Below are 23739 nucleotides of genomic sequence, written 5' to 3'. Positions count from 1 at the left end.
GGAATTAATTTGAATCTCCTACAATAAGAGCTTAGTGATAACAAAAAAAAAGAAATAGCAGAAACATTCATTTTTATTACGTTCATTTCAATACAATTTCAGGGGCTATCAATGACTGCACTGTGGGCTTTTCTCTTGACCTGAGTCACAGTCAAAAAGTTAATTCTATTTTCTGCATCACTCTTGTTTAAAGAAGACGCACAATGAAATTTGGTAGGGAGAAAATGAATTACGGGCTTCTTTCTACCTCTTTGAGCTCCTTAAACATAAAACATCTCTCAGTCTATTTCTTGAGGCGGTACTGTAGAGAGGTAGAATTTTCCAGAGCAAGGCAAAGGGCCTATTTGTCTTTTGTGGCTTTACATGGAAGTTACAGAAATAAAATTGGCAAGGTATGGTGAAATTTCTCTCTCTACTCGTTGGTCGGAAGATAAATATTTTAATTTAAAACTCATACATAAGCGTTTCTTAAAGAATCATTGCCAATGTAGTCACCACATTTGTTGTAAGTCATCTTTGGTTCCTCCTGTAACCAATTTAATAATCGTACAACCTTGGAAAAGTTACACTTTAAAGGCAACATCGTGAGCCGAAGAGTCACTTCTTTACTCTGTGTTTGTTGTGAGGATTCAGTGAGTTAATATCTGTGAAAGAGTATTGTAAACAAAACAACACGAGGTAACACAGATAATGTAGATGTCATTTGTCGGCCTTTATTTGCGTCATTTGAGTCCATCATCACCCGATGACTGACATCTTTTTTTTTTTTTTTTTTTTTTTTTTACATATCTGTTTTATCATTTTCTCTCAACTATACTCACGAACATTTTTTTTTTTTTTTTTTTTTAATTTGGCCGGGGCTGGGTTTGAACCCGCCACCTCCGGCATATGGGACCGGCGCCCTACCCGCTGAGCCACAGGCGCCGCCCTGACTGACATCTTTACATCATCTTCTGCCCTCTGTTCTTCTATTCCCGTTCATGGTAGACATGGCTGAAGACATGAATCTAAGGCTTTTATTGGCAACTCTCTGAACATCCTGTAACATCCCTTTGTACAATCTCCACATCCTCAAAATAGTGATCGTAATACCTGACTCTTCTTCCTCAGAAGAATTAAGCGAAATCATGTATGTGAAAAAACAATTGTAGATTCCCACTACTCATGAGAAAACAAGTTGACGCTGTACCCTCTCAAAATCTCAGTAAATAAAATCATCAAAATTCAATAAATCTGCAGAATCGAAGATTGGAATATGTGTAGCAGTCTCTGGAACAGAAACATTCCGGGCATCCAGTATCAAGCTGAACCAATCCATTTAGACTTTGTGTTAAAATGACAGCTTTCATGGCCATGGCTTCACCAGCTATTGCAAAAGGACATGTTAAAACAAATGGGTGAAGGGGACATGGTAAGCAAAGCACATCTTAAAGATGGAAAAATCCTCACAAGGGATTCTGAAAAGAAATGTGTAATTTTTTGGCAAGAAATGTTTTAGCTTATACTGCAGAATCTCAGACAGGTCGTAGTGAGATAACAGAAAGCATTTGTGATAAGCAGAAGCAAATCAGCAGAGCACATCCGGCAGGGGGACCCGGAGCAGTTTCACAGCGTCTGTTAGAGGCAAATGGGGCCGGGAAGAGCATGAGCCACAATGCCGCCCTTCATCCAGATACCACTGATAGGGAACACATAAACAAAGAAAAATGTGTATACAGAGTTAAGCCGGCTCCTGCAAAACATCGCCGGTAGCCAAGGCACATTTCCTTTTAAATCCTTGAAAACATTCAGGTTAAGTTTTATGATCCATGTTACCCAAAGCGTTATGCTTTGGGGATATGTTACCTAAGTTTGAGAGCTAGAAAATGCCAATTTGCCATTTAATACGACCATCATTTGAAAAGACAAGGTCCTTGGGTTTAAATATTGATGACCACACTGGAAATCTTTTTTAGCAAGGGTGTAGCCCTAAGATGAAAAATCAAATACAGTAGTTGGGTTTATATTTTCAGAAACAAAAAGACCTTGACCTGCATGAAAGCCAAAGAGAGAACAGAGAACTGAATTATAGATCTACCAGATGGAGTATTTTTGTTTTTTTATGGTTGAAACCTTAGCTTTAAATATCTCGAGTGCCATTTTATTTGCTTTTATTTTAGGCTATTAATTGTGGTTCTAGGGATTGGACCCATGGTCAATTTTGTAACTCAGTCAAAGTGTATTTCTCTGGTATAGTGGGTCTCTTCCAGTACCCTTACTTGTACCCTATAGTGTCAAATCTGAGTATGATTAAAGGTAAGAATCAAAAGGAATGGAGTAGCTTGGGGTTGGGGGCTAGGCACCTGCAAAGGTTTTTACAGATTTTTTTTTTTTTTTTTTATTATTCCTACTTAGAATCAACTTACTGACCAGAACCTTTCTGGTCTGGTGTAGGCCTCCAAAGAAACCTAGGTTCTTGTAAGATATATGTACTTGTTCGATCCTTCAAAATAACTTCTGTCAGGGTCTTATGTCTAGACCTTCCTTTAGTAAGGAAACATTAAGAAATTGTTCATTAAATAATAATTTTAGCAAAGGTATTTATTTAAAAATCCTCTAAAAGTAAAGAAATACCAGGTCCCATCAGAGAACCAAGTACTCGTGGGATAAAGCCTCCCATTTAGGAAGGGAAATAATATTCTTTTAAAACAGTAAAAAGAAAGACAAAAATCTAAAAAAAAACAAACAAACCAAAAAAAAAAAAAAAAAACAAGATGTCCTGAACACTGGAATGGTATTTAGGAAATTCGCTGTTAATTTATAGATTTGCTATAAAATTAGTTTAGAGTTTCTTTTGATAATTACTGCAGAAAGGTTGCTTCATACTTGACCTTTTATCGGTATATTGTCCCTTTGTTAAATAAGTCTTCACAAAAAGTTTAAGCAAAACATTATAAATTCATAACTATTAAAGCCCAGGGCAGTCTAGCTGTGGTGCTTACTATCATCAGATGCAGCGTTTAACTTGGTGTTGGTGATAGAGGTAAATGGAAAAGTACTATAAGGAAAGAATCCGTCTTTAATAAGTGCCAAAATATTGCATAACATAATTTCCCTATATATTTTACCATGCAACACAGGCAAATCAGATATGCAAAGAACACCCTATAAACTCCAAAGTATTCGTAAGTATTTGCATTATATAGAGTTTTTCTCTTGTCATGAGAAGCTTGGGGCTGTCAGGTGGAATTAATTCTGGCCTTTAGAATGTATTTTAGCTCAGATATGCAAGAAAATCAAGTTTATATTTACCTTTTTCCAAGTTTTGAGTCACCACTCCAATACAGAAAAGGATGTGAGCAAGCTTACATGAAAATAGAAAGTCGGGTCACTGGCTCTAGAGGGGAACAAAATTATGAAGCAATGGAGGGATATAAAAAGGATCTGAAAGAACCTCTTTTTCACCTTGTCCCAAAATACAGAGCAAAAGTGGACACTGTCAATTAAATTAAAGGGTAGCAAATTTAGAATTTCTTTTGGTAGCCTATAATCAACATGTGGGTTTTACAGCCTCAGGATGCTGAGTAAAATATATGTCTAGATTTTAAAAACAAATAAGTAATTTCATAGCTGTGAACATTCAGACGATGGTGTAGGAGTAATCGAAACTCATGCCTTCAGGCAGAAATGGATATATGGATACAGGGAGCAAGTCCCCGGATTGCAACGAAGTTGGGGAGACATTGTTTGCTTCAAAGCTTGGGCATTTGTTAGAGTGAGGAAAAGAACATTCCGGATGGGTAGATTCTATGATCTTTGCTTCGTGTTGGATCATAAGTTATTCAGTTTACGATGACTTTGGAAAGACAAATAAGAAATAAAACACCTTAAGTATACTATCTCTAAAAGTATGTAATTGACCATTGTGAGAACATTAATAACTTTCTTTGTTTTTTTCTTTCACTAAGTTTTTCTGACAGTGTATGTATCCATATACAGAGAGAGAGAATTTTATATTACTGTTATATAATTTTATTTTATAAAACAGCAAATATCCTTTAGTTGCCTCATCTTGCATCCACTAAACAATAACAAATAGAAAATAAGTGCCATCCTGCCATTTTTTAGACCATGACTTCTAACTGTAAAAATACATGTGTGTGTGTGTTTATATAACTTGTTTGCTAAAGTAACACATATATATGATTGTGTAAATGTATATATTAGATATATAATCAATCTTTTTCTGTAATTCCTCTCATGAATTTAATTATTTTATATTCTAGTTGTTGTCCACAGGATAAATCAAATAAGTATAATGAAAAAAGAGCTGGCCTAATTAAAAGGCAGGTGAGACTGTGTGTATTTTTATGTGTATTTTTCTCTTTTCAGATGTTAACTATAAAAGAATCTGCTCATGTCTTAATTACAAAATAGGAAGTTTCCTTTAAACTTAGATGGTTTATTGGGACCTTAAAGTGTAGGTCACAGTCATTTTAGTCTTTCTCTGGAAAATTTAAATGTTCCAAAGCAAATTGACTCTTAATCTAAATGAATGTTTTCTAGAAAAGGACTTTCAGCCCATATATTATCTTAATGGAATATATTTACAGGTAGCTCTGTAGCCTAAAGTCCTCGTATAAGATATGGACTCAGGGCATTGAACCTGGGTTCCAGCAGCTGCTGCCTCACCCACTGGGCAATGGCAGCGTCCACATGGGCAGGGCAGGGCCTCTAATTAGCTTTCCTCTTCCCATTTTTAAACTGTATAATCTTTGAGAGTCTTTTTGCTTTTAGATCTCAGGACTTTTCACTGGAAAAAGTCAGACTATTTTTGTGAAATGTGTTTCTAGAATAATTTGAGTTAGTGTTTGGAAAACACCACGTAGCACGAACGGCCATCTATTGAGTACCTTTTGTGTACCAGTTTCTATGCATTAGGTCTGATTTTCCCAACCACCTTCTAACGTAAATGTTATTTTGCTCAATTTGCAATAACTCAAGAGATGAACCAATTCTTGCAAAACCAAAAGCTAACCATGGCTGTAGTGCTAGGGAGAACGATGTTGTGGTTATAATGTGGAATCTGGTGCCAGGCCACTTTGGTTCATGAAAGTGTGGTCAGTTACTGCATGGCTATGACAAGGTTATTTAACAGACGGAATGTAAATCCACAATATAAATGTTGGTTTTATTTCTTGCTGTAGTTATCAAGGAAGTTAACTTTGTTTCGAAGAGTCCCTTCTGGCTCTAAAGTAGAATAAATCAGCTAGGTACGTACACAGTGCATTACCAGCATTGTACACGTGATGCAGAGTGTATTAGTTAACCAGGGCTACGGTAACAAAACACCACAGCCTGGGAGGCTTAGCAAATAGAAATTTATTTTCTCGCACCTCTGGAGGCTTGAGTCCAAGACTAAGGTTTAATGCATTTGATTTTACCTTGTCTTACAGGGGGCCAGTCTCTCAATGTGTCCTCACATGGTCTTTATTCTGTGGACATGCACGTCAGTTGTTTCTTGCACTTCTTTTTTTTTTTGTAGAGACAGGGTCTCACTTTATCACCCTCGGTAGAGTGCTGTGGCATCTCAGCTCACAGCAACCTCCAACTCCCGGGCTTAGGCAATTCTCTTGCCTCAGCCTCCCGAGTAGCTGGGACTACAGGCACCTGCCACAATGCCTGGCCATTTTTTTGTTACAGTTGGCTGGGGCTTGGTTTGAACCTGCTACCCCTGGTATATGGGGCCAGCGCCCTACCCACTGAGCCACAGGCGCCGCCCGTTTCTTACACTTCTTATAAGGACACCAGACCTATTGCACGAGGGCTCCTTATTAACTCATTTGACCTAAATTACCTTCTTATGGCCTAGCTCCAAATATAGTCAAATTAAGAGTTAAGAGGCTACACAATTCAGCCTGTACCGTACAGAGAGAGAGAGAGAGAGAGAGAGAGAGAGAGAGAGAGAGAGATGAGAGATAGCTATGGTGGTGTACACAGCTACAGAGCACCTCACATGCCTTAGTTATGCAGTCGTAAAGGGGGCAAAGGTGAAGTCAGTCTTAGCCTGCTCTGTGGTTCTGAGTTTGGCTCCCTCTGCTGCTCTCTGGTAAAGTGGATGCCCCTTACACAGCAACAGGGGGCTGCAGAGAGCTCTGCCTACAGGTGTTTTCTTTGGCTAGATAGGTAGATCTTATACTCAAAAAAGTCACATCTGCATTTATTCTAAGTAGTGAGTTCAGAAATATTTATTAAATATATCCTGCATGCAAGGTACGTGATAGGACAAAGGATTGATGATAAGGAAGGGGAGCTTTGATCTCAGGAAACACACAAAAACATGCACAGGCTTACAGAGACCTATAAACGTACATCATAGGCGGGGCGGTGCCTGTGGCTGAAAGGAGTGGGGCACTGGTCCCATATGCTGGAGATGGCGGGTTCAAACCCAGCCCCGGCCAAAAACTGCAAAAAAAAAAAAAAAAAAAGTACATCGTAGGCAATTTATTTATTGCATAGTAGGTCAGACACAGTGCTGCACTCTCTAGTCAATTGTTACTAAAAATTTGAAGAGGAGAATACTGTCATCTCCATTTCACATGTGGAGAAACTGAGCCCCTGAAAAGCTAAGAAATGTCCTCACGACGAAATGGCCAGTAAGTGGAGTGTACAGTTTCCTTTCGTCCTTAAACCCAGGCCTTTACTCACGATACCCACTGACAGCCTGAGATATGAAAAGATGACTCTGTGTATGTCCCGGGTATCAATCGTATATAAAATGGTTATTTATTTACAGTACCTGTGCCTTACCATAGAAAAAGAGATAGGATTATTACATTAATGGCATTTAACCCTTTGCCATTAATGTAATAATCCAGGTTTATTAATTAATAATCCAGGAGTATAGTATCCAGGTTTATGCTGATGGAAGGAAGGGAGGGAAAAGGGAGGGAGAGAAGCCAAGGGCCTGAGTTTGTCTCATTCCTGCAGCTCTGCCAAGGAGGTGTTCCATAAACACCACCGCAGCCACCACACCCAAATGCATACAAATACATGTAACATGTGAAAATAACAGCTCTGATGTTTTTTTAGACTCAGGAAAGGTCCCAACAATAGGATAAAAAGTTGTAGTTGAGGGTTAAAAATGAAATAGAGCTCCAAAGATCGCGAAAGAAGAGCCTTGTAGCTGAGACTCAGGGCTGTAGTGAGATTGGCTTGGCTGACGCATCTTGGAGAAAACTTGGGAGAGATGATTTAAGTCAGCATTACATAAAAATGTAAATGAATGGCTACATATTTCCATTGGCAATGAACTTTAGTAAGACCTAGACGAGATCATCGACCCTAATACAAGTGTGCAGTTACATAGATTCAGATTACTTGGGTATGTGGTAACACACTCATAACTTGTGAATTTTGAATACGGGGGGAATCTTGATAACATACAGGAATTTATCGGGGGAGACACCCTTTCTCATGTGGTAATTACTGGAAGTGTGAAGCAGTGTTTTAGAGCTCCTGAAATCTCAGGGATAACTTAGATCTAGTCTCTTACTTTAGAGAAAACTGACTTACAGAAACGTTAACAGAAGCAAGCCGAATTGATGGATTTGCAGCAGGACTGGATTCCAGATCTTCTGCCTCTCTCTTTTCCTTCAGGTCTGTTTCTCCAGACAAGTTATAAGCGGATGAGTCAGGGAAACAGAACTGGGGCCTGATAGAAACTGTTTGCACTTGAGTTATAGAAAAATGCTTTTTTATCTAGATCATTCTGCCCATGCATTTATCTTTGGCATGTGGAAAATTGGTTTCATAATCTCCAGAGAAAAATTGTTAATTTCTGCCTGGAGCATTCTCTCTGCTGATTCCTATCAGAATATTTGCAACTCTAAAATTAATTTTACCGTCTTTGCTGTGTGGTTTGTAATGAATCATATTCAAAATCACCAAAAACTTATACAAAAGACTGCACAGGAGAGGAGAAAAATGCATTTGGTTTTCCCTCGCTGCTGCTCTGTTGATTATTACCAGGTCGCATTTTTCTTTTCCCATCTCTTATTCTCATTTGTATGAAAATCCAGATAGAAATGAAAGTAATGTATTAGCTGTTTTGTAAAAAAAAATGTTAAGTCAATTATACTCCTGCAAGATTTATAAGAACTAAAGTGAGTTTAAATTTGAATTGTCAAAGGAAAATTTACATGCATTAAGCACTCACTAAAATCCATCATATGTATTTAATTATGTACTGGGTTTTGAATTGCTATATCTAAAATGGTATTTTTATTTTATTTTTAAAAGACTGTCTTTTTTTTTTTTAGTGAACTTATTCTAGGCTTCACTTTAAATTATACCTGTAAGTATAATTCAGATTGTCGTCTATGTTAGTGAGAAGATTTGGAGGGGACGTGTGGTATCAATGGCACCAGGACACATGTTTCTTTCCTTATTGCAATAAGCATAAGAGAAAAAAAAACAATTAACAATTGTCCATCTAAATGGAAATGCCTTAAACCTTATATATTCAGGTGTTCTGGAAAACCTACTACTCTTTTTATCACTTTAACTTCTTGACAATACATGCATCTTGATTCCCTGCCTATTGGACAGTTATTTCTAAGCAGGAAAAGTCTTATCTTGGGAGAGTGAGCATTGACCTTTAAATCTCCCTTTCAAATAAAATATTTCAAAACTGAGCACATACCATAAAGGCAGCGAGCATACTTTTTATAAATGCAAGTCTCTGCAAAGTATATTGAGTGGTTCCAAGATATATGAGATGGTCCCCAGGGGTGCACGTTGAGTCTGCACACTGTCCTGGTAAAATACAGACAAACCCAGCATCATTCTGCATTACAAATGAAAGGACATGGTAGGAACATTTTCTCTCAACAAACTCATCTTCTTATGCATGAAAAACTTCACATAGCTCTGACCCTAATGACTAAAATATTATCCATATGGAGCATTTCTCAAGCCTTATTAATGTTTTCATATCTTCCAGTTAGAGAGAATGACTTAAAATGGATAAGATATTAAGAATTCCAGCAGTAGGCACCATTCTTAGGATTGTTACTTCAAAATGAAAGCTGGTATATCTGGTAGCCTGAAAATGTATCCACTTTTAAAATAATATTTATTATCCTTTCTTTTACTCCTGTGTATCCCCATATAATATCCTAAATCCAAAGTAATAGTGTCACCGGGTATCAGTCTAAGCCAAGTCAAGTGCAAAGTTTGGAAATGAAGGGCTTTCCTTTGGCAGCCACGCTGGGACTGTGAGATTAACAAGAAGAGGCAGAACTCCCGGAAGCATCAGTATTTATGATGTTTTTGATTTACTGTGAAAATGAAATGCTGATGAGAAGAATTTGTAAACAAAAGGGTTTATGAAAAGTACATCAGTACTATAGTCAAAGTTCATGTACAAAACTCCATGTAAGTCTGTCTGTACACCGGGTGGGAGGGTGCATGTAGTTTCCATTTCCCTATGCCGTATTTGGATTTCATATATCAGAATTAATAATAATAATAATTGAGACATTATTTAGATTAATCACATGATATAAAATATTCACATTCATTAATACACAACTTTTGTCCACAACTTTTGTCCATGCAAATGTAATTTAGTTTTTATAATCAATAGAAAACTTTTAATGTTTGGATAAAAGTTTCATTTTTTTAATTTGATATTAACGTTAGTAACTCCATGTGGCAGATAAATAAAAAAAAGTTCATAATAACCATTTTCTTTTTTCTTATAATTGTATTTATTATCATTTGAGCTTCCATTTTTCTTTCTTTTTTTTTTTTTTTGCAGTTTTTTGGCTGGGGCCAGGTTTGAACCTGCCACCTCTGGTATATGGGGCCAGCGCCCTACTCCTTTGAGCCATAGGTGCCACCCCATGATAACCATTTTCTGTTCAAATATTGAACATTAGCCATTATACAGGTATCCTACAAAACATATGATTAACCATCAGACTAGTCTCCTTCACATTTTGATAATTATATTGCTCCAGAGATATAAAATAATTGTATACATCTTTTCTAAAAGTTCTTGCAATGTTTCTAAAGTTAGAAAGCTTAGATAATATATTGAAGGCATATTTTATTGATTTGTCTATCTATTCATTTATTTGAAATGCACAGTTTTTTTGAAATCTTTATATAGTCCTTTTGACTTCATATTAAATAAACACAATTATATATTACACTATTTCAATTTTAAAAGACTAAGATAGAGACTTCTTTGACTCTGTATTCTATTTTTTTATTTGATGTTCCAAATTTCTATTTTTATCAAAGGTCTCTCCTATCTCTCTGCTTCTCTCCAGCTCAGCTGCCAACACTTTCTTACCTGGATCCGTAGAGTATCCTTTTATCTATTCCAGTTCATTCTCCCCTATGAAGTAAAAATATTCCTCCCAAAATAGCACTCATTGTGCCCACACACCTATTTAGAAACATTAATGGTTTACCATTTCTTTTCTTTTATTTCGGGATATGACAGGGGGTACACACATTGTGGTTACATAATTTGCTTTTGTACATGTAGGACTGCAAACTAGTACAACCTGTATGACAGGTGGGATAGAGATACCTCAAGAATTAAAAGTGGACCTGCCATTAGATCCAGCAGTGGTTTACCATTTCACGAGAAGAGTTTGAAATTTCTAAGTATAGCAATTAAGACCATCAACTCCTTCCTTTGCTTTTCTAACCTCTTTTTCCTCATATAATTTGGAAAATTATATGTCTGCTCTGGACCAGTTTTGGGACTCCAAGTCCATAACACCATTCTCCGCTTCCATGCATCCACTCGTGCTGTTCTCTGGATGGTTACTGTTCCAGCACCCTTCCAATCTTTACTGGTCAATGTCCAGTCATTTCCGAATCCAAGTTCAATGCTAGTTCCTCCAGCAGATTTCCTCCTTCAAACATGGGCTTGTATGGAATCCTGCTATATACAGTGTGTTACAGTTAGAGTGCCTCAATAGTTGTGTTTTCTAGCATATGGAGAATGCGTAATAGTGCAAACATCAGGTTCTATGTATTTTTCTACCACCACAGCACCCAGAATGGAGACTGTAGCATCGAATCCATACAAGGAGTATCTGGTCAGATGCTTGCTGTGTGAAGTTTTGAGTAGAAGCATTTTTCCCTAATTGTCCTCACTTACATTTTCTGCCAAATACACTTAGAACAAGTGAAGAAAACAGCATCTAGTGGTCTCTTTGATCTCCATGATTTACATTAGGAAGAAATCAGTTTATTCTTGTAGGTAAATGATCACTAAACCAATTCTTAGTGCCTCTTGCCAATATGTTACTATTTTCTGTAGCAGTGTAGCAGTGTTCTTGTCCAAGAGATGTTAGCCTTTGCGTATAAAAATACATCATGCCCTCTGTCTTCCCAAACTGTTTTGAGCACCTACTTGGAATGATTTAATTCGCAGGCCTGTGTGCCTAATAAGCTCTCTGTTTAAAATCCTAACACGGAGCTTTCTAAGAGCCACGTGATCTACATGTAAACTCTTTGCAAACAGCTTCTGAATTACAGGCAGAGACACACATTAGGAGCTGCCAGAATTGTGTTTGTTGTGTCTGCCTGGTTCGCTGCTGCTTGAACAGCTGAAGTAGGAGCGTATTGATCAATTAGCGCCAGCTCAAACACAGTGTACGCCAACAGGAAGAGGAATCAGACCGGTATGCAAAGCTGGCTCCATAAAATTTGGCTGTGAAAGACGGTGAAAGAACAGGACAAACTATTTAATATGAAGGCACCAGTGTACCTTAAGCCCATGTACCATTTGCATGTGGTATTTCAAAGATATTATTTAAACTTAATAAATTGGAAAAGGGTTTCATTTTGACCCAAAGAACAGTTCCTGCCTTCACACACAGAGCAGGATGGGAATGAATGGAGGTATTTTTTAAAACGTTCAATCCAAAACCTAGCTGTGAAATGAAGTATTTGCTCTCACTGAATAATTGTAATATTCATTAAAGAGTCATTTACTTCTTGGTGTATAAGTAAAGGACACTTCTAATTTAAAGCTGTTAACCACTTTATGTAAAATAACTATGAGCTTTGCAACAATCAATTTATATTGTGAATCTAACTCATGCATTAATAACAGTATTAGATGTAACATATGTGAACAAGTCACAAAATCAAGATTGTCTTTGTTAAATTCTGTGTGGATACAAGTTAAGAAAACATCAGGAGAATCTTCTAGTAGCCCCTCAAATATTTGTAGGACTAAGAGTATGTAGGAAGAAGAGGGAGAAACTCCTTGATTTGATTGCCCCGATTAGGACTGAGCTCTCTGGAGGTGCAGCTCTAGAGAGACCCAGTCTTCTCCCTCTGGGGAACAGCAGTGTGGCTTCAAAGGAGAAGTAAGGCTCATTAGTCCAGACTTTTTAGATAATGCCTGTGTGTGTAGGTGTGTGTGTTATCCTTGAAGTTAAAATGAGTAATGGTGGAAAATAATAGAATGTGTATTTTAAACCTTCGAATTGTATCTAGCCAGAAGTATTTTATTAATTTTTTGTTCTTTGAAACACTAGGGAAAATTGAGTGTATGCTGAAGGGAACATCTCTGTTCCAGTCCAGTTTTGATTTTTTTTTTTTCTTCTTGAGGTTTTGTTTTCTTGGCCCACATTCTCATTGATCTTGTGTCTATATTGGGCTTCAGTTGAACCCCTAACATCATGGAACCATTTGACCTTTATATTAGTGATTGTGCAAAAAATTCCTGAAAATACAAAATCTTTATATGTGCTGATGTGGAAGACTGGCTTTTCTGCCTTTAGTCTCTGCAGTATGCTGGCCCCAGGGAAGTGTCACCTGCAGACTGTAGCTGTCCTTGCTGTACGCATGCTCCTTTCTGAATGTGATGTACTGAGATTGGCTCAGGCCCTGCTTTGAAGAACAAGAAACTTCATTCTCTGCTACTCTAGACAGCAGAGCCACTTCCTGACTGGGCTCTGGGTCAAAAATGGATCTGCCTTCAGGCAGAAATATGAATGTCATGATATTTCCTATTTTACATTTTTAACCATACTTCCTCAAACAGCCAGGGTTTGACTATTTATTTCATGTCAATTATCATAAAATTATTTGTAACAGGAAAATAAGTTTGAGTGAAATGGCCACACTCAAATTAAAGGAATCTTATTCAGACTTTTCCTACCAATTCAAAAACGTTTTAGAATAGCATTGGATTTCAGAAGAAGCGTCTGGTCTGATTGATGAAAGCGCATGGATTGCATCCTTGACATTAGTCTCTAAATGATGATGTTTAATTAAGGATGACCATCCAGCCTTTCCTGGTCATCTATTACGGTTTTCTGACTATTACTCTTATTTTTTTCTCCCATCTTACTTGTAACATCTACTTTATTTTGAATAATTATTTGCTTAAGGTAACTACTCAGTGTCTAGAAACCTAATGTCATTTATGAGGGATCCACTTTTTTTTTAAGTTTTCAAATAATTTTCCTTTAATAGTTATTGTTCAAAAGCTTAACCTAGCTACCATCTTCTTATACACTTAAAGAAGCGTCTATGCCAGATAAAATTACCCGTCCAATTTTTTTTATATAACTAAGCGCTGAAGTATACAGGTAAAGACATGAGCACGCGGGCAACAGAATGTAAATTGAAGGCTAAATGGTGATGGAAATGCAGTTTGCATTTAGATTTTTTTTCCTTTCTTTCTTACAATAAAGCAAAGCAGGGTGATACTAATATACGTGCTAGAAGGCCCATTAACTGGCATACAAAATTAAATTGCTGAAGCAATGTCACTCAGCAGAGATGCCCAAGACATGTAATGAGAGGGAGAAAGCAGTTTTGATAATTAGAATGAGTCAAAAGCCATCTCCTGCCTGCTTTAGCTTGCACAGATGACAGAGGAAGGAAAAGGTTCTTTTCTTCTGAGACAGAAACAGGACATCAGTCAAAATGATAAGAGATGTCAGTATAATATTCCTCTGAGTCAGGTATCATGAGCAGGCATCTGGGATGAGAGGTTCTAATCTTTTTCTCTGCTTCACTTTGGGCTTTGGGGTAATAGATTCCATATCAATATACAATCTTTAAAAAGTTCACAGTTCTTAGTTGGGAGACATAGAAGTAGTTTATAATCTAGTGGGGAAAATCTACTTTGAATTCAGTACATCGAGAGGTTTCCTTTCATTCAACATCAATGTAAACAATGAACTTCATTGCTTAAAATGGGTCTGATATTATCATTTTCATAGGAATTTTGTGACTATTTATAATTAAATATATGCAAAATGCCTTTGCAAGGAAGATCCTGGCCAACAAAAGTTTTTTATTAGTAATTATCAAATTTATTTAAAAGGTAGCTAAAAATATCAATATTTTTATGCCAGCAAAATAAACCATTATTTAAGGTAAAGCCTTAACATGAAAAATATAGTATTGCTTTATGTTTTGGTTTGTTATGCTTCAAAAAGATAAAACGTGTATCTCTGCTACCAACCATAAGAAATATTTATTCTCCTGGGCAGGGCCTGTGGCTCAAAGGAGTAGGGAACCAGCCCCATATACCGGAGGTGGCAGGTTCAAATCCAGCTCTGGCCAAAAACTGCAAAAAAAGGGAAAAAGAAAAAAAATATTTATTCTAAAATTATCTTAATCTTCAATGCTAAAGTAGACTATGGCCATATTTATGGTATGAAATCAGTAAATATCCACTACGCTATACTGGTAAAAACTGAGGGTTTTTCTCTTTAAACACAAAATCTAGGGTAATACAAACTTCTGAAAAATGTTCTGATGAGAAAAATCTAGAATTCAGCCAATATATACTAACATATTCTAAAACTAGATCTATGACTACAATAGGCTGTAACATAAGGCATACAGTATTTTTAAAAAAGCACTTTCTGGGCGGTGCCTGTGGCTCAAGGAGTAGGGTGCTGGTCCCATATGCCAGAGTGGCGGGTTCAAACCCAGCCCTGGCCAAAAAAAAAAAAAAAAAGAAATTAAAAAATCACTTTCTAACTATATGAGAAAGAGAGAGAGGGGAAAGAGTCTAAGTAATTGAATAATCCTCTTAACTAAGTTAACTGCTAATTCAGTGATTGGTGTTTGTGCCACATGGGCCTGCTCTATCCGCAGTAATCATGTAATGAATAGACAGAAACCTTGTTTTTGTTATTCTATGGGAATGCACCTCACAGCTGGAAAGGTGGGGCTCACAGCTGCTATGTTTATTGGGGAGGAAATGTATTATAAGTTTAAAATATGCACACAATGACCAGGCAATACATTATAGATATTAGTGTAATATTTGCAAACATCAACTGATTCATTCATTTTTCTCCCAATTGCATTTTGAACATTATATGCTTTAGTCACATAAAAAAAATGGATAAACTATTCAGAAAAGAATGCTGGTTAGCCATTGCTGGGAGACACGTCACCTGAAGACTCCAGTAGCTTAAGACACGAAGCATTTTACTAGCAGTTGGGTGATTCTTCTCTGCTGATCCGCGTGAGCTGTTTTTGGTAGAACCCACTCTGCATCTGTGTTCTTCTGGGGGTGGTCTGGGGTGGCATTGCTGCTCTTGGCTGGACTGTTTTATTTGTCCTCTGCTGGGAGAAGAGGGCAACTCTGCCTCAAAAGACTAGCTCAGGCTTGTTTTCACGGCATTGAGGAAATCAAACAAGAGTAGGAACAAGCGAAGGGCGAAAGTGTACCAATGTTGTCACATCTCATTCCATTGATCAAAGCAAGTCTCAAGGACAGGTGTGATTGAAAATGTGGGGAAACACGGTACACCATGTGGGGGGAGCAATTGCAAAGTCACATTGCAAAATATGCATGATACAAAGAATACAGTTCTGTAATCATTTTAGTGATCTACTGTGATGACGGTGCTAAAAGAAGAATTTTGAAATATCTTTAACCAAATGTATTAATGTAAGGTTGTCAGCTTCGGCTTTTTTCTCATTTAAAACAAAATAGTGTAAAAGAAACCATGAAATGATTCAATGGACCAAGGTTGTGACAGGATAGGGTCAAGTTTGTTGGAAACTTACGTGACAGAGATGCATTTATTCAAAATAAAATCGTAACGAATAGTAGTTTAGCTAAGTTTTCAGGACATTTATCTCTAGGTCTAAATCTCTTCGTTTATTTTTTAATATACAAAGCTTGGGACTAATAAATACTTGTTGTTTTATGCTCCTCACAAGCGTAACAGTTTCAAGAGCTGGCCTGGGGCAGTCCTCACCAAATCAGAAACTGTGGGAGATACTGCTAGCTTCCCAAATGTGTGCCCCTAAGTACCAAATGCGAATACCTGAATTGCCACTGGTGTATTCAGTGCTTCACCAAATGCTGATAATCTAAGTGATGAATTCATAAATTGTTTTTTCATGTCTTTAAAACCAGGCAGATCTAAGTACAGTCTTACCTTGGACTAAACTGGTGTCAAAGGAAGTTTGTTGTTTATCTGAAGGCTCATTATGATTAACCATAAATGGAAAATATACGGAGAACTAGGAGGACAGCATTTATTACACATTTAAAACATGCCTGGATACCTAAGCTTGTTCTACTTTCCACGTATTATTTATGTCCTGTAATACTTCCACCAATGATAGGAGGTAGAAAGTATTTTCAGCCCCATTTGCAGCTGAGAAAATTGAGGCAAAAATCATTAAAAATTCTCCAAGGCCACATTTCTTATTGGTGGATTGATAATTCAAAAACAGAGACTGTATTCCAAGATGGCACTCTTAACATCCACAGTAACTACCTTTCCATGCAAATGAACACTTATGAAACTAATTATTTCTTATTGATTATTTAGTGTTTTGTTGCCAAGAAAATTCTTGCCAAATACTTCTGTGTGACAAAGATGAGGTTCAATTAGCATGTCTCTACTGTCATTGAAGTTTATCAGGCCTGGAAAATTTAACAATAGATGTAAACTGTAGAAAGCTTTTATGTGACAAAATTGCTTAGTGGAAAGAGAAGAAACAGCTAATCAAGTACCTGCTGTCTCCTCATAAGCTTGGATGGTAGTCATGACGTGCTGGAAAATCCTTAGTCATGTTTCCTGGAAAACATAACAAAGGGTTTAGCTCTTCAATTATGGAGACTATGAGACATGAACTTCCATTAGATACAAAATGAGAAGTTTTGCCAAGTAAGATACAAACTTTAAAACTGTTTTGTCACCTCATAGATACAACAAAGGAGTTTGTTGAAGGAAATTCATTATTTTGACCAAGTAGTTCATGACTTTGGCTATTGGCTATTAGACAACACATCTTAAAACAGAATACCAGAAGTTAATTTACATGATCTAAAAGTCAAATTTATATTAATGTAGGAAATTTGGCTGTGACATGTTGAAAGTCATTGTTAAAATGAACAGAATTCCATATTGAGAGACACAGTTGCAGATACCACAGAACCTCCATGAAGCTTCCACCAACGATAGGAGGTAGAAAGAGTTTCGGTTGAAGTTAGCTTTTTTAGGGTATTTATAGATATTTGTGATTTAGTAAAGTTTTATTCTAAAACATAGGGTGGTATATTCATTCTAGAAAATTTATTCTTACAGGTTACAACCGTTCTTTGATGCGCCTTCTGATGTGGCTTACAGCATGTTTTATAAAGTCAGTTCAATGTAAGATTTAAAGAGAAGTTCAGATTTTCAGTAATTTACTACCTTAAATAGCAGGGATATTTACACAGACACAGTCTCCATTATGGTCAAACACAACTATGACAATGACAACACTCAGAGATACAGAAGCATGACACACGGGCTAGGTTGTAAGAATGGGAAGCAATATTGTGTTGTAGACAACATAACAGAAAGTAGTAAGACAAGAGGCATCCCCCCGAAATTAATGTGAAAAATCATAATGCATTATAATAACTCCAGATCTCTCCTGTGCCAAATTATTCCCACAAGAAGACATAGTTTTGATGTGTTTTTCTCTTACGCTCTAACTATTGGCACCAATTTCCCTTTGTGTCATAGACTCTGGTGATAATCTAGGGAATCTACTAGCACAGTAAATTTAACAAGTTCTTAACCTTTTTGTGACCCATCTCTTACCAGGGAAACAAAAGTTAAATGAGGAATAATTAAACATTTAAAACTATGACTGGCAAATAAGATTAACATTATTAACATTCTAAACACGCTATTATTGTAAATTCTAGAAGTTCAGATGCTAATTAACTGAGATGTTTATTTTTCTTGAATTTCTTTCAGTCCCATTAGGCTGTGTTTCTATATACTAACCTCCCAGCAGTGATAAAAACTTTCTTTTAATTGACTAACAAGATTCCTGGTGGTGACCTTGGGTGTCTTTTCTTAAGCAAAAAAGTTCAGGTGTGAATATGTCTGTAAGATTTAGTAGGAATCTTATAGACATTTCATTATTCTAATTATTCATAGTTTAGAAGACATGTGTCCAGAACTCTGTCTTATCTAAATGTTTTCCTTGTTTTTTTTGTTCAATGGATGAAGGACTTACTGGTGTATTGAATTCATACAAATGAGTTGTTTCTATGAAAGCCAATGTTAAGACTAAAAAATATAATATTTAGCAATTGGTACTTAAAAAAGGCTATTTTAAGCTCGAATTAAGGCAGTTCATGAGGCACAACATTTTGAAATGAGAATCCATCTTTATCAATACTGTAACTCAGTTGCCATAACATGCTGTGAGCTCTCAGAATGAGCAGGGCCCTCAAAGTCAGAAAGCAGGGCCTCTCTGTTGCTTATAGTCTTTAAAGTAAATTGTTTCAGTTCTCTGTGGGAGTGTTTCCTGTTGAGAAGAACCTCATAATTAAAAGCAGCAACTGGAATAGAATTATAAGGCAGGTATTTTGACAATGTGGGCACCTGGAATGTTATCTTGAAATAAACTGACCTGTGGTGGATAGTGTTCTTTCTAAGGGGGATTTGCATAACTGCAGAGAATGAGTTCCTCTGCCCATCCTTTTGAAAAGAGCACAGACTATTTAGTAGAGAGAAGATAATTATGCTATTTGGGATAATAGTCAGATTTACTGTCTAGGACTGCTGTTCTGAACACTACATGAATTTCAGGATAATTGCTTAGATCCTGTTTAGATGAAAGCTGATTCATTTTTTTCAGGTCTTCTTTGTGCTCCATTTTTATTCCTATTTTCTTTTTTAAGCAAACAGGTCTAGCTTTGCTGGTAAAAATGATATTTAATTTTAAAATTGACTTCCTTTTGTCTATGTTTATAAATCATTAATTAGAAAATTTTCGAGTTGTCATAGATCAATTTTTTTTCCAATTTATGACTTTCTTTTGTGTCCTGTGTTTTATTAGCATACCTGTTGTTGCCCATAATAGTTATAAAGTAAACAGACCTTATAAATCCCATGTTTTGGTGGGTAGACTGTATTTACCCACCAGTGTCTATTTATTAATTCCCTTTTCAGGCTGAATCACATCTTTACCAGCAAAGTCAAATGGTAAGTTGAAGGACCCTTTTTTTTTTGACTTTGCTATTAATAGACAACCATAGAAGAATTGTATTATTAAAGTTAAGTTTATTTTGTTGTATTTTAATTGTAGTGATACTAATATCTTAAAAGCTGTATTAGACAAAATACAAAAGGTCATCAGTCAGGACGTGTTGGATATTTTTTCCTTTTCTATATAAACTTTTTATCTTTTTTACTTTTTATAACACGGGAAGAGCTAAACAATAAGCCGATTACGTGGATAATCCTGTAAATTTCCCATTTATAGTGTTGCGCTATATAAGCCAATTCTAAATCTCACTTAAATACAATAATAAGTTTATTTTAGACTGTGAAATTTCAAGAATTATTTTTAATATAGTTTTAGAATAGAATAAGCCCTTTTAACTGTCAAGGTTTGAGCAGATAGCTATAAAACAATTCGCAAAATCATGAAATAACTCTTAGTGACAATTTGTCATACTCTTAATGTTATCATTTAATTTAGATATAACTTTTGAAATGTAAAAGTTAAAGCATTTTAGGACTTAAACCTATTATCAAAACGGTCTTCATTTTATTCTGTCTTATATTTCTTTTTTTTTTTTTTGACTTTTTTTTTTTTTTTATTGTTGGGGATTCATTGAGGGTACAATAAGCCAGTTACACTGATTGCAATTGTTAGGTAAAGTCCCTCTTGCAATCATGTCTAAAAGCTTTTCTAGTCAGTAGAAATCACCTAACGTAACTACTAATACAATACTTTTGACATTTAATTGATGACTAATTACATACTTGGGTGGCTTCTTGGGGTAAATAATAAATAAGTATATTGAGATTATTTAAAATATCTAGAGATCACTGTCATAAAATACTTTGAAAGTGTGGGAACTTAGTATGCTTATGTTATCTTGAAACAAAGTGAAATATGGTTATTCATTATAAACACTCCTTCCTCTGTAAAAATGATCATAATCCAGATACTGACCTGTAAATCACCCCAAATACACATTAAAATAGTTTTCCAGTAGTGAAAAAAAATGGGCTTCTTTTAAAGATATTCATGACATTGCATCATTAAGGCATAACGTTTAATGAATTTATTTTGTCAGCGTTCATTCCAGTGTCACCGATTTCATAAATACGCACACATTCATACACACATACACACTCTCTCAAGAGAGAGGAGGAGGAAGGTGAGCCTGCACAACAAGCCAAATCCCTATTATTAAATCAGATCTCTGAAATAAAAATACGTGAAAACTATCTTTCAAAGACTCCTCTTAAAGCATGTAATTGTTATAAGGCATCCTAATTTAGCCAGTCCACAAAGCTATCTGTGATGGCAGAAAAGGGTTCTTTCTTGAAATGGAGGCTTCATTCTTTTTCTCCCAGTAGCTATTCAGTGCTGTTGGTCTATTTATATTCATTATTGCCGCCCTAAGAACAGTGCGGGTTTTCATTACTTGATTGGCACGGGCTGCTCGGATTCAGTTTTGCTGTCAGTCCTGACCCGCTTCCTTCCCTCTTCAGTTACCGAAACTCTACAAATGGAAGAAACTACGTACACAGTATAACACGGTACGAAGTAAATAGCACATGGCAAATTAACTGGTCATGTTGAGCTTGAATTTAATACAATTGCATGTATTGAACAAAGAACACCAAGAAGTATGTGAATAAACAATGTATTTGATTTTTCACACAAACTTCTCTTTTTACAATGTGCTGTACTGTAGTGTTATCCAGCCTCTGAATATTTACTATATTATTATGATGGATAATTTTTATTCCAAGACATTAAGCTGAGAAAGAAAAAAAGTAGTTTGCTCAGAAGATGGATGTAGTAACTTCACAGTTTTCTTGTAAAATATGTTCAGCTATTTAGTATGAATTCTTTATTTTCAGCTCATTCCTTATTTTTCTGTGGTTATCTTGATCATCCAATTTGTTTTTAAATTTTCTCATATATATGTATATACGTTGTATAAACTATATTTATCCACTTCTATGGAAAGCTGTAAGATTCTTGCTTTTTTTTAATTTTAAAATAAGTAATAATACTTATGTAATGTAGGGAACTGTATATTATGATTCACATACCTAAGAAAAGAAATCTTAAAAAATTCATATTCTGTGCCTTCCTGCCTTCTAATAGTCATGGATAGGAGGACGGAATATTGAATTCTAAAGCAGTTTAACAAAAGTAATTGGATCTCACACAACAGAAAATCAGTTTAAAATATACATTTTGCAAGCTCAGAGTGTTCAGTCAGCATCACTATTGAATTCATATTTACTCTTTTTCTTGCAAAATGGATAAGAAAAACCTCCCTTGTATCCCAATGCCTTGGGTTTGGCTTAATGCCTCTCTCTTTGCTCTCCCAAATAATGTTATTTACATAGAATATATTTATTCTCTTTACCATTTGCCTGAAATATGGATGACCGTCCTTTCACTCTGAGTCTGTATTTGTCTCTTAAGTTAAGATGTGACTCTTGTATGCAACAGATATCTGGCCTGAATATATTTATTCTATGTAATATGTAAAATATATTTACATATATTCTATGTAAATAACATTAAAATATAAACATAAAACAATAAAAATATAATGATGCAACAAGTCTTCATTCTTCCATTCCTGGAAGGAAAGAATATATAAAAATCCCTCTCACTATGAAGTTTAAGGAGATTTCTACAAGACACAGCCTGGTCAGTGGAGAGGAGAGAAATGAACCTCAGATAATTAAGTCCTCTAAAATGTGTTTCTCTAACACTAGGAACATCTGTCTCGTACTAAAATATTTTGAACCATCTCTAGATCTTTGTGAAGTCTCTGCAGGCATCAGAGATGCCTTTAGAGAAGTTATTCTCTAGAAAAGCATGAGACATCTTTTATCAAAAGTGGATTTGTCTATAAATAGGCCATAAACACCTTTTACAAACAATTCTGCTTGTTACAGGCAGTAATCAAAATGCTGTTTTGTGAGCTGACTGCGATCCATAGAAACTTGAAGGTAATTTTATGAAAGGAAGCTGAGGCAAGCAAGTTTGTCTGGCCCACTTGCTTAGCACTTTTGGTGGCACTGGCACCATGGTTTGCACAAGTCGTTTAAGGGTGTACTTGTGAAACCCAGCACAGGTCGGGCTGACTCTGCTATTCCTGGAAAATTTTTACTTCTGACTTTTTCTAAATTTAGTTTCAACTGCTAGTTGAACAGAGCAGGCTGAGTAAGATAAAAAGAAGAAAAGAAAGCATCAATACAATTGTAAAATACATGCATGAATCAACAGTGCAAGCATCAATTGTAACTGTATATATGATGCTGTTTTACTACATATTTTAAAGACTATATACAATATGATCTGTTTATATATTATATAGAATTCTGACAAATATTGTGAATTTTATGTAATATATGCCAGATCGTGCTTTAAGATAGTGAGCAACAAGGAAAAAGATGCTTTGGAATATGTTTTTAGTATAATGTGAATAAACCTAATTATCTGTGCTGAACCCTTACATGCTGCCTAAGATTCATCTGAGTTTCATATGGATGTTGTACGTTAGAGCAACATCCTCTAGTTGCTTTAGAGGTGCTGATATTTTTATTTCCTCTAGTTCCATTAGAGGTGCTGATATTTTCATTGAGTAACATTCAAAACCCCTTTATGTAGGGGAACCATTCCACAGAAAAATAAGAAATGTTAAGATGCAGAGACATAGTTAATAGTTTAGCATTCATTTATTAACGTATTTCGCTAATTTCCACCATGTATCTCAAATGCACCAAGTAGTTTTCCAGGCAAAATATTTGTTGAGCCAACATGATGTTTTTCGCTAGTATTAGCATCGTTATGAGATTGCTAAAAACACAAATTTTCCCGTTTGAATGAGGCTCTGTTTGTTCCTTGATAGAATAGAATGATGGAGATGATTGAAATTTACAAGGAAAAAAATCTCCTTTCACATAAGCATGGATGAGAAATAATTTTCCCTTTCATTCAATACTGGGTAATGATGTATGCTAGAACTCTAAAGTAGACACAAGCCTCCAGCAAAAAGGGCAGCAGCGGGAGGGCGGGCGGTTATTAATGAATTCTGTTGTGAAGGAGGGTGGGGACTGTTGTGGACCAACATGGCCATTTCTAACAGCAGTTCCAATGACACAAACTCAGTTTTGTTCCTTTTATTATTCCTGGACTATTTCACATGATTCATTGTACTGCTCCTAAGAAAGTCAG

The 23739-nt window shown here is 35.9% G+C and overlaps 1 protein-coding gene across 3 annotated transcripts in view; it reads left to right on the top strand.

The window, feature by feature from the left end:
* Positions 1-23739, top strand: part of PCDH7 (protocadherin 7) — a 422039-nt gene that overhangs the window by 371273 nt on the left and 27027 nt on the right. The gene's annotated exons all lie outside the window — the stretch shown is intronic.

Source organism: Nycticebus coucang, chromosome 23 (genome assembly GCF_027406575.1).
Source record: "Nycticebus coucang isolate mNycCou1 chromosome 23, mNycCou1.pri, whole genome shotgun sequence".
NCBI lineage: Eukaryota > Metazoa > Chordata > Mammalia > Primates > Lorisidae > Nycticebus > Nycticebus coucang.
Note: the sequence above shows the minus strand (reverse complement) of the source record. Positions and strands in the feature narration are given on the sequence as shown.